General features: G+C 33.3%; 1 long non-coding RNA gene across 1 annotated transcript; it reads right to left on the minus strand.

Annotated features, from left to right (window-relative positions):
- Positions 1-7,716: 7,716 nt before the first annotated feature.
- On the minus strand, positions 7,717-9,991 carry LOC150036736 (uncharacterized). Its single transcript, XR_016528919.1, has 2 exons — positions 9,855-9,991; positions 7,717-8,071 (listed from the first exon to the last, which is right to left on the minus strand). It is a non-coding gene; the product is annotated as an uncharacterized LOC150036736 (long non-coding RNA).
- Between the last annotated feature and the right edge of the window lie 94 nt (positions 9,992-10,085).

Below are 10,085 nucleotides of genomic sequence, written 5' to 3' on the forward strand. Positions count from 1 at the left end.
ATCAGAGAGTTGTTTTTTTGTTGTTTTGTGTGGACATAGCCTCCTTGATAGTTGATACCTTGAAGACACCATTGTTGCTTAACTTCCATATGGGCCTATCCAATCCATTTTTAGCACAATGAGCATTTAGGTGTATATTTAAATTGTTCCACTGCTTAATCTCACTCTCCCAAAGCAGTCTTCTAGGTTGAAAATCCCAATCCATGATCTCTTCATTCCACGCCTCCTTAATAGAGATATTTGGGATTCTAGATAGAGAAAAAAGCCGGGACAGAGCCTTAGACAAAGGAAATTTAATGTTCCAGCAACCTTTCCAAAAAGATGTATTTTTTCCATTGTTAATCTTCCAAGAAATTTTCTCCAATGTTTCTCAATATTTTTGTATACATATTTAGGAGTTTTGAAAACAGATAGCATGTATGTCGGTAGACTTGTAAGTGTAGATTGTACGAGGGTGAGTCTACCCCTTTGGATATATAAGAATATTAACAATTACTCATCTTCTTTTGAATTTTTTCAGACATATTATCCCAAAAGGAAGTAGTTTGTGGCTTACCACCCTACGGTGCTCCATAAATAATTGATCGGTAAGAATTGGTGCTTTATACCCCATCTTTTCGCCACAATTTCAGCACGATATCTATTCACAATAATGGCCGATGTTGTAGATTTTTCTAAATTGAAAGGCCCGTTGCCAATTGAAATGTCTTAATAATGTTCAAAACATTCATATAATACTCATCGTTATCTTCCATGAAGATTTGAATGTTGTCAGCAAAGAGTAAATAAGTAAGATGACAATGCTCCGATAAATAAACCCTTATGATCTGCTCTTGTTATCGTCCACCCTTCTCATCGTTATCTTTCACCTTAGTTATTTATTAGATGATATATTATTAAATTTATCTCCATCCATCAACTTAAGCTTTTGGTTTGAATTGACATGTTTTTATGTATAATTCATTTTTCATGTCATAGTAATTAATTAAAATGGATTGTTATTAATTTCACATCACATTCTTTCTTTGAGATTTTCATGTGGTTAAAATCTCCTCCATACTTATTTCATAAATATCCTAAAATTTGAATGATTTGATTAAGGGATTTTACCTAAAATTTTGGACAAAATTAACCTCTTCATTTTATTTTTTGAAAACTTATGCTACTATTTTGCTTTTCATTCTCATCGATCCAATTTTTGACTTTTCAAACTGGCTATTAAATTTAGCTCATGTATCATTCCCTTTGATTTCAGGAATTTTTATTTTTGAAGGATATTTTTTCCAAAAATTTGTCTAATCAATTAATTCATTTTTTACCGATTTCAAATTTGACTTGAAATTCATGATCTCCAATTTTCGATAGATTGCATTTAATGCAGAATTATGATTACAATCTTTTGTTTTCATCTCTATTTTGTTTTTATATATATAGGAGATTTATTTCAAATATATAAAATGTTATTCCAAATATATACAAGGTTTACTACGAATGTAATTAGGACAAACACATATTTATATAGGCTAGAGTACACAAAATACCCCAAACTTTATACTTTGTGTAAAAATTATACCCTTGAACTTTCAAAAATTTCAAAATACCCTTAAATTTTTACGTAAAGTTTAAAATTACCTTACCATTAGTTTTAGATGAAAACTGTTAGTGTTCTGTTTAAAAGATATCCTAAACTTTCAAAAGTTTTCAAACATACCCTTAATTTTTTTAAAAAAAAATATTCTAAAATACCCTTGTTGTTAGTATACGAACACAAACCATTAATATATTAATATACTAATTGTTATTATATATTAAAAATTCTAAAATACCCTTGTTGTCAATATATACTAATTGCCACACTCAACTCCTATCGTACAACCTTGTTAAAACCATATAAATCCTAGGATTCTCTTGGTACTTTTTCATTACTCTCTTTCTTTTTATTATATTCTATATACCTTAGCCGGATGGGGTAATTTTTTAATAAGACAACAAAAGTTAAATGGTTAACAAGAACATAGTAAGAGGAGAAGAAAGCTAGAGAAAATAGAGAAGCGTTGGGTCATAGATTGAAGTAGGAAATAAAGAGGAAATAGAATAAGGAAGTTGATGGTGTAAATAAACCGTAAGGGGGGTTCTAAATTTTTTGTTTTCTTTAAGATAAAGGGCACTGATGCAACTTTTGAAGATGTAGAGGTATTTTTCACTACAAGAATTTGGACTTGAATGTCGGTTTAAAACTAACGTTAAAGGTTTTAAAGTCGGTTGAAAACCGATAGTGAAGATCGTGTTATAAAAGGTCTTTAATGTCGGTTTTAAACCGACATTATAACTGACCAAAATTTCAGTACCAATTATCCTTAATATCGGTTGAAAATCGACATTGTACACCATCTTCAATGTCGGTTTAAAATTGACATTGTATGTCATTTTAAATGTCGGTTTTTTTACCAAATTTTTTCAATAATTGTCCCTTTTTTATGTCTCATTTTTTAAATTATCCAATCCATTTTTAATATCGGTCAAAAAGTTAAAAATCAACATTATATGTCTTGTGTTGGGTCAGAAAATGTCCGTCATCTTATTTTATTAAAAAATATATAAAAAATTGTTTATTGTAATGCATGTTTGTTATATTCTACATGGAAAGCCAATAATATTTCTCTTCCACCTATAAATACACATAACCCAAACCTAAAATATAACAATAGACACAACAATATACTCTACCACAAAACTAAATGCAAAGTTACATGCAATGTAGCACACTTCTCTAATAATTTATCAACAAACAACAAGTAGTACTTCCAATCCATTTCATAAGTACTTATCAAATATGAACAAACACACTAACCAACATTTGTATATTGATAACACACTTCCATAGAACAATAATTAAAATGATCATATTTAACACTTATACGGAACCACCCGCCTAAATATCAAACACTTCTGTAATATATATTAACAATCATTTCTCCCTTTTACAAATATCAATTAGTATTTCCATGAGTACTTATACTAAATACCTATAAACAAAAAAATTATACATAAATCTTCCAATAAAAAGATGATGGTTAGATAATAATTCCAACGATTAGTACTTCAGATTCATTCTAAACTTGCATATTTTACTGAAAACTCATCAAGATTCAGTCTAAGCTAGGATTTACATTCTATTGAGACAAAAAAAAAAAAAAAAAAAAAAAGAACAGTAAGTACATCCTTAAACAAATCGACCAACAAAACTTGACTATTGTGTTCGAATTAGGTCAATCTCTCCTTGGGTATATGCACTTTTTGTATTGAACTACAAAAGGCAAAAAAATAAAAAATAAAAATAAAAAAAAATAAAAAATAAAAAAATAAACTCAACATAAGTTTACCTCATTTATTAAATTAAAGCTAGTATATAAAAAATAAATAATTTACATACGAGGTTAGTAATGGGAGTAGTAGGATTATGCACTATTGTGTGTATATACTTTTGTACATAGTACCCGCATCCTACCAAATCTAATAGGCGGGGACACTACATGTGAAGAAGTTGAAAACAATTATTCATATGTTTGAATGAACATAATTTGTTAAAATATAAATGTAAATCTACTTTTATAGGTTTCCATGATAAAAACAAGTTTGTGATGAAAATAGATCACGTGCAAGTGTAAATACCATGAAGGAAATCACTCTTCCACTAGCTTTTACGGAAAACTGAACTTCATCATTATTCGACATTTTCTTGTTTCTAGAAAAATGCACCAATTATGCAAGTGTTCTGTTAGGACCCTCTCCTAACAAGAACAATACTTAAGAATACAGAACAAACTCAAGGACAATTCAATTATAGAAATATAGGAAAATGTATTGAATTATGCTATAACTCATAAGCAAAGTAACAAGATAAACCCTAGCCTTTCGAGAGGGCTAGACTCTCCCAAATTTCCAATTAGGAAATTTTCACATAAAATTCTTCATACCCTTATTCCCATCTCACTTCCTCTATTTATAACCAAAAGACCTAACCAATCTATTAACTATTTACTAATTTGCCATTTTATTAACCATACTAATATTCTATTAATAACTCTATTATATCTCTAACTAGGTCTCTTACACTACTTACCCCTTAAAAACACACATTGTCCTCAAGGTATGGGTTGGATAATCCCATTAAAAACCTTATATCAAAAAATTATCCATCACCTCATGCCAAAACAGACTACACAAAAGTTTACTTTAAAATCCCTTGCAGACTTGTAGAAATAAGAAAATTGGGCTTCTTCATGCAACTCTAACCCAACTATCATCTCAATCTGTTTGGTGCACATCCTTCAACGGCTGACCTCACCTATAGGCACTTCATTTGGGATTGGACGATTTTTTTTTTGTTGTCCTGATAACTCCTTTGCAATACTTTCTGCCTTGTTCGTGTCTTCGATGCTGCTCGCATTCTGCATTCCGCCTTATTACCCCTATTTTTTTTTCTTTTTCTTTTTTCATTTTCCAGTTTTTTGGGCAGCAATTGGGTTTCAATAATTTCACTTAGATTTAGCCCATAAACTAACCCAATTTTCTTCTGTAACGATTTTCCAACAACCGGTTCATGGCTATCTTTTTCTACGGGCCCATCTCCACACCATTTATAGGTGTGTTTCAATTTGAAGATCTTCCCAAATGGGCTAGGCTCATAATCCACTTGCTGCTCTAAACCCCATTCCAACTTCCTCGCCCATACATCATCTACCTCCAAAATCCCAATGCGCTTTAGATAGTTCCAGCCCATATTCAAGTACCTTTTCTGCCACTTTAACAAATGGGCCTCAATTTGTTTTTCCAACCATTTAATGCAACCCCAACCTTTCCACAAAATCTAGGCCCCAACTTCTCCATATGAACCAAGTTCCTTTAAGACAATTTGGGCCTTTTATGCAAATACAGCCCATTAAATAACTAAGAATTACCATATTAACTTTTTCTAATTCCTGGTCCCACCACCTGGCACTTACGTGGGTAGAGAATATTTTGCCTTCCTCTTCACGAAAATTGCAACTTTTTTAAGTTATTATCTCCCTCCATTATCGTCCACTATCCCTTGCCATTAACAAGGTATGCAAAATCTTCATCTTCCTCTAGTCGCCGATGACTGAATCTGTCTCTTTCCACCGTCGCGACTTATTTCTACCTTCGCCTCCATTTCCATTTTCCCACAACAAGGCTGCTGGTATACTTTCTTTTCTCCCTCGTTTCTTTTTCTTCCTCTCAACGTTTCCTCTACCGCCGGTCACGTCACGACGCCCAAGTAATTGCCGGTGTCTTCCTCCACACCTCCACCCATCGTCCTCTGTAGCTTCTTTCAACAACTTCTTCATTGTCCTAGGCCATACGATTCTTTGTCACTGGCTAAGCTTTTCGTTGAGCGTTGTTTTTTTTTTTTTTTCATTTTTCCCTTCAACTTCTTCTTCTTCTTTCTTGTGAAATTTCCACCGTCGGTATCGTTTTTGCCGCCGTCGCCTCCTTTTTCTTACCTTTGGCCAACCTTTTTGTTCCTTGACTCCCCTATTTATGCGTTTTCTTTTGTGGTTTAAGGACTTAAAGCTCACTAGCACACAAAACTTAGATCGGTGTTTCGAATTCCACCAAGTCCTTACCGCTTCTCTCCATCTTCTTCATGAATATTCTCCTCTGATTCCTCTATGTTCGATTCACCTTTCTTTTTCTCACAATATATGTGGTCATAGTAAACAGATAAATAGCCCAAGCCAGACCAGCCCATTATTAAGCCTAGAATCCTGCTATCACTGTGTCCCTTCAATGGCTCCCCATACGATTCTCTTCTCTCTTGGTTCCTCAATTTAAATTCTACTTCCTCAGTTGAGATCGGACCAAAATAACGGGCCTCAATTGTATTTGAAATAAACTCAAGCCCATTCGAAAAATTGCAGCCCTATCCACGTAATTAAGGTTAGTTAATTTTGCCTCAAATTCCCACTTTCCTACCATCTTTTGTCACGTCATTGTTTTTTTTTTCATGAATTTTATCCCTACCTTCCTCCATTATGGCCGTCTTCTTCATCTTTAACTGCATGCCTCCTTCTGTCGTCTCAAGCAACGCCGTCTCAACCATTCTATCATACGCTAATAACCATCGATGTCCGGTAGTTCAGATGGTCGTTCAACTCCGCCGTAAAGCATCCTAACCTTTTCCTCTCGCCATCGGCCTCCCCTGTTATATGTCTCCTTATCCGACCACCATAGCTTGACCTTGTCTTTGATGTTCAACGCCTCTGATCTCGTCGTTCCCCCACTATCTTCGACTTGTGCAATCGTTAGGGAGCCCTTCGGTCGTCGCCGCTTTTTCTTCTGCCTACGTCCTCGGTTTTCCGGTCATTTGCTCGCCGGATATCTCATTTTCTCACGTTTCTTCTTCCGCACACTCCTTCGCCTCTCTGAACACAGGTTTGTCGTGATGTTCTTTTTTTCACGCCATTCTTGTTCTACCCTAGTTTTCATTGAGGGCTTCTCCTTCCTTTTCTTGGCCTAATCAATCCGTTTCCCCTCATTTTTCTGGAAGTGCCCTAGGGTAGGATATTCTCTTCCAGCCACTTTTCGAACTCGTCTGGATAATTTTCGAAAAATGTTTTCCTTCTTTTCTTTGATGGTTGCTAGTCTTCTTTCTCTCTCTCTGTCTTCACATCCTTGCAGGTAATCCTTCAATGTTTGTTGCATTGATTCCATGATCTCGAACACCTCCTGTAGCCTATCATACATTGTATCTGAATCTATAGAGATATGCCCAATTAGGAAATCTTCACATAAAATTCTCAAGGACAATTCAATTATAGAAATATATGAAAATGTATAGAATTATGCTATAACTCATAAGCAAAGTAACAAGATAAGCCCTAGCCTTTCGAGAGGGCTAGACTCTCCCAAATTCCCAATTAGGAAATCTTCACATAAAATTCTCCATATTCCCACCCCACTTCCTCTATTTATAACCAAAAGACTTAACCAACCTATTAACTATTTACTAATTTGTCATTCTATTAACCATGCTAATATTCTACTAATAACTCTATTATATCTCTAACTAGGTCTCTTACATGTTCCTACACGAAATGTAGGGATAAATCCCTAATCTAAATTCCAAGTATAAGATCAAAACAAACTAAAAAATAAAAATAAATAAAATAAAATAAAAAGGTGGAGGAGAATATGCAATAGGATGTTTCAAGGGAAAATGCATATTTCCAAGTTCTTTTACTCCTCTTGTACTAAACCTCCAACAATACTAAACCTCACATCCAAAAGCCTAGCTAAGCACTTGATCTTTTACCACTCCTATAATAAACCTCCAAAATAAGCTTCAACAAAAACCAACTCAAAATCATTCAATCATTTTTCTACAGGAAAAAGTAACAAGGGATTAGAGTAGAAACAACTAAAAAAGACCCAACACTTCAATTTACAAGATGTGTCCCGCATCCAAAGAAAAATAAGAAACGGTAAATGACAGTCCAAAAACTTACTAATCTTCACCCAATAAATCAGAACTTCAGACTAAATAAATAGTTCAAAGCACCCAATAACTCAAACCAACAAATACATAACCCTAAATTTATCGTCTATAAGAATCAAATTAGAAATGGGGTAGAGTAGAAACCTCTGCATGCAAGTTTTCTGGAGGAAAAGAGAAAAATAACACCAAGTGTGGTATTGTCTAAAACTTGATCTGACATTCAAAGGATGAAGTAATGTACAACAAGTCAATGATAGAAGATAATAAATTTACACGAAACTAAGATATATCACAAATGTGAAAACCTTTCAATTTCGGCATAAAATTCACATGAATTATAGATCTCCACGATTAAGCTTATGAAAAAATACTAATCCAAAAACGTGCAGATTTCTCTCATGATGTTTCCATTTTACATCACCTTCTTTCCACAGATGACCATCCATGCTCTCTTTAGATTACCACATACTTTATTCCTAAGTGTAATCCAATAGGTGCAAGATGAGGTTCATCAAAATCCTTCATTATACTAGCGATCTCCTCAGACTTGAACTGCAATTAAGAATCCATGATAAGAAAATCAACTAGAAATCCTCTTGAAAATCAACCTTTAATTTATTACACATTGATGAGATCCATTAATCTTATCACATGAATTCAAACACAAAATCAATTAATCAGAATCCTCTTTGAAACAACATTCAATGATTTAAATTACAATACACAATCAATGAAAACCAGAGAAATCAACTTTTAATTTATTACACATTGATCAAATCCATTAATCCATCATATAAATGAATTCAAATACAAGAGGAATCGATCAGAATCCTCCTCGGATCAACATTTAATGACTTAAATTATGACAATCAGTCGATGAAAACTAGTAGTGCTAATTTTTCATCCTAACGGCTACAAGAAAATGCCATACTACACAAACAGAACAAGACAAAAGCATGCTGCCATTTTGACCATACTCTTTCATTGCAACGTCTAGAAATACCCATCCTATGAATTTAGGATACAGAACAAAACAAAGCCCACATCCGCAATGATCTCTATTTCATAAAATCCTACAAAGCCTACAGGAGTGATAATTTCAACAGTACTCTTTGCTAATTTTTGTTGGAATATTAAGTACCTGTAGGAAGAAGAATTCAAAAACTCAGATGAAAGTTTAAAAACAAAAATCATGTAGTTAAGATATATATTAAGAGCATCAATGTCATGTTGCCAAGGCCCAAGAGTACAACCTACTTAAACATCCAGAGACCATTTCATAAACTACATAACTTCACAATCTACGACATATACCTTAGAAGGATACCATCTAAACTAAGGATTGCAAATTTCACTAAATATATGAATGTTAGATGAGAAAGTGTTTATATCAGGCAAGAGTGAAATAAAAGCTACATTAAAGCTACATAGCCCAATCAATATTTGACCCATGGACATATAAGAAAAAGAGATTAATCTTAGGTTAAAATATCATTTTGGTTTATATACTTTAAAGTTGGTTTAATTTTACATCTTCTACTTTAAATTGTCCAATTTTGGTCATTGTACTTTTACAATGTTAATGGGCTTTTGGATCAAATGCTGTAAGGCCCAAAGCTCTTCTAATGGATTGATCTAAGAAAAGAAAAAAATAGATGCCAATTGTATGATGGATGAGCTGTCACGTTTTCTTGTCAGATGGTAATTATTTTCTTTCAGTTTATCTTTCTTCTCGGATCAAGTGACAGCTTTTTGATATACCTCTTTTCAGATCTCTCTCTCTATTGCTCTTTGTTCTTCGTTTCTTTCTTTTTAGGGTTATGAGTTTGAATTCAGATTCTTGACTTCAATCATGGGTAAAACAACATGCAATCTCATAAATGAAAAGAGAAGAGGAAGAAAACTCAAGGAGGTATAGTGTCTGGTGATTCCTCACCTACATCCACTCTAGAAACGATCTTCAAGCCTGTTATTCATCCTTCAAGATTACGGTTTTAGATTCCACAAAAGATGAGTATTAACGCTCAAACTCCCCCTCAAAACTTTTTATCTTCTAAGTGTATTTTCTGTTACATACTATTTATCATAGAGGTTTTGTTCCATTTATATCAGTTTATTACAGAAAACAGAAATAACAAGAGTGCTCAGTTTCTACTTGTATGATTTGTCTTTGACAGGAGCTGGAGCTTTTTGATTCACCTCAACGCATAATAAACCCAAGCAACTGAACGAAGGATGTGATTAAAATTTAAGAAGCAAAGTCCTTAGTTTATAAACTCAAAAACATCAAAGAATCAATCAGAGTAAATGTTGAAATCGTTGAAGCAAAAATTACCTTTAGTTTGCTGCCTTACTTTCCTTGTAGAGATAGAGCAAGTACCATCTAAAAGACATGAAATAGAAGAAAACTTCTACGACCCCTTTATATTCAATGGTTAGATTGAATATAACACCAATTGTTGGAACTTTGCCGGTATAGTTAAACCAATTGAGACACAAACAAAAGAAAATCTGACAAAAAATTAAAATGTTATCGAAACTTTATAAACAATAAATGAGATTGGAT

Source organism: Benincasa hispida, chromosome 4, assembly GCF_027475165.1.
Source record: "Benincasa hispida cultivar pf3 chromosome 4, pf3_genome.v1.1, whole genome shotgun sequence".
In the NCBI taxonomy this organism is placed as follows: Eukaryota; Viridiplantae; Streptophyta; class Magnoliopsida; order Cucurbitales; family Cucurbitaceae; genus Benincasa; species Benincasa hispida.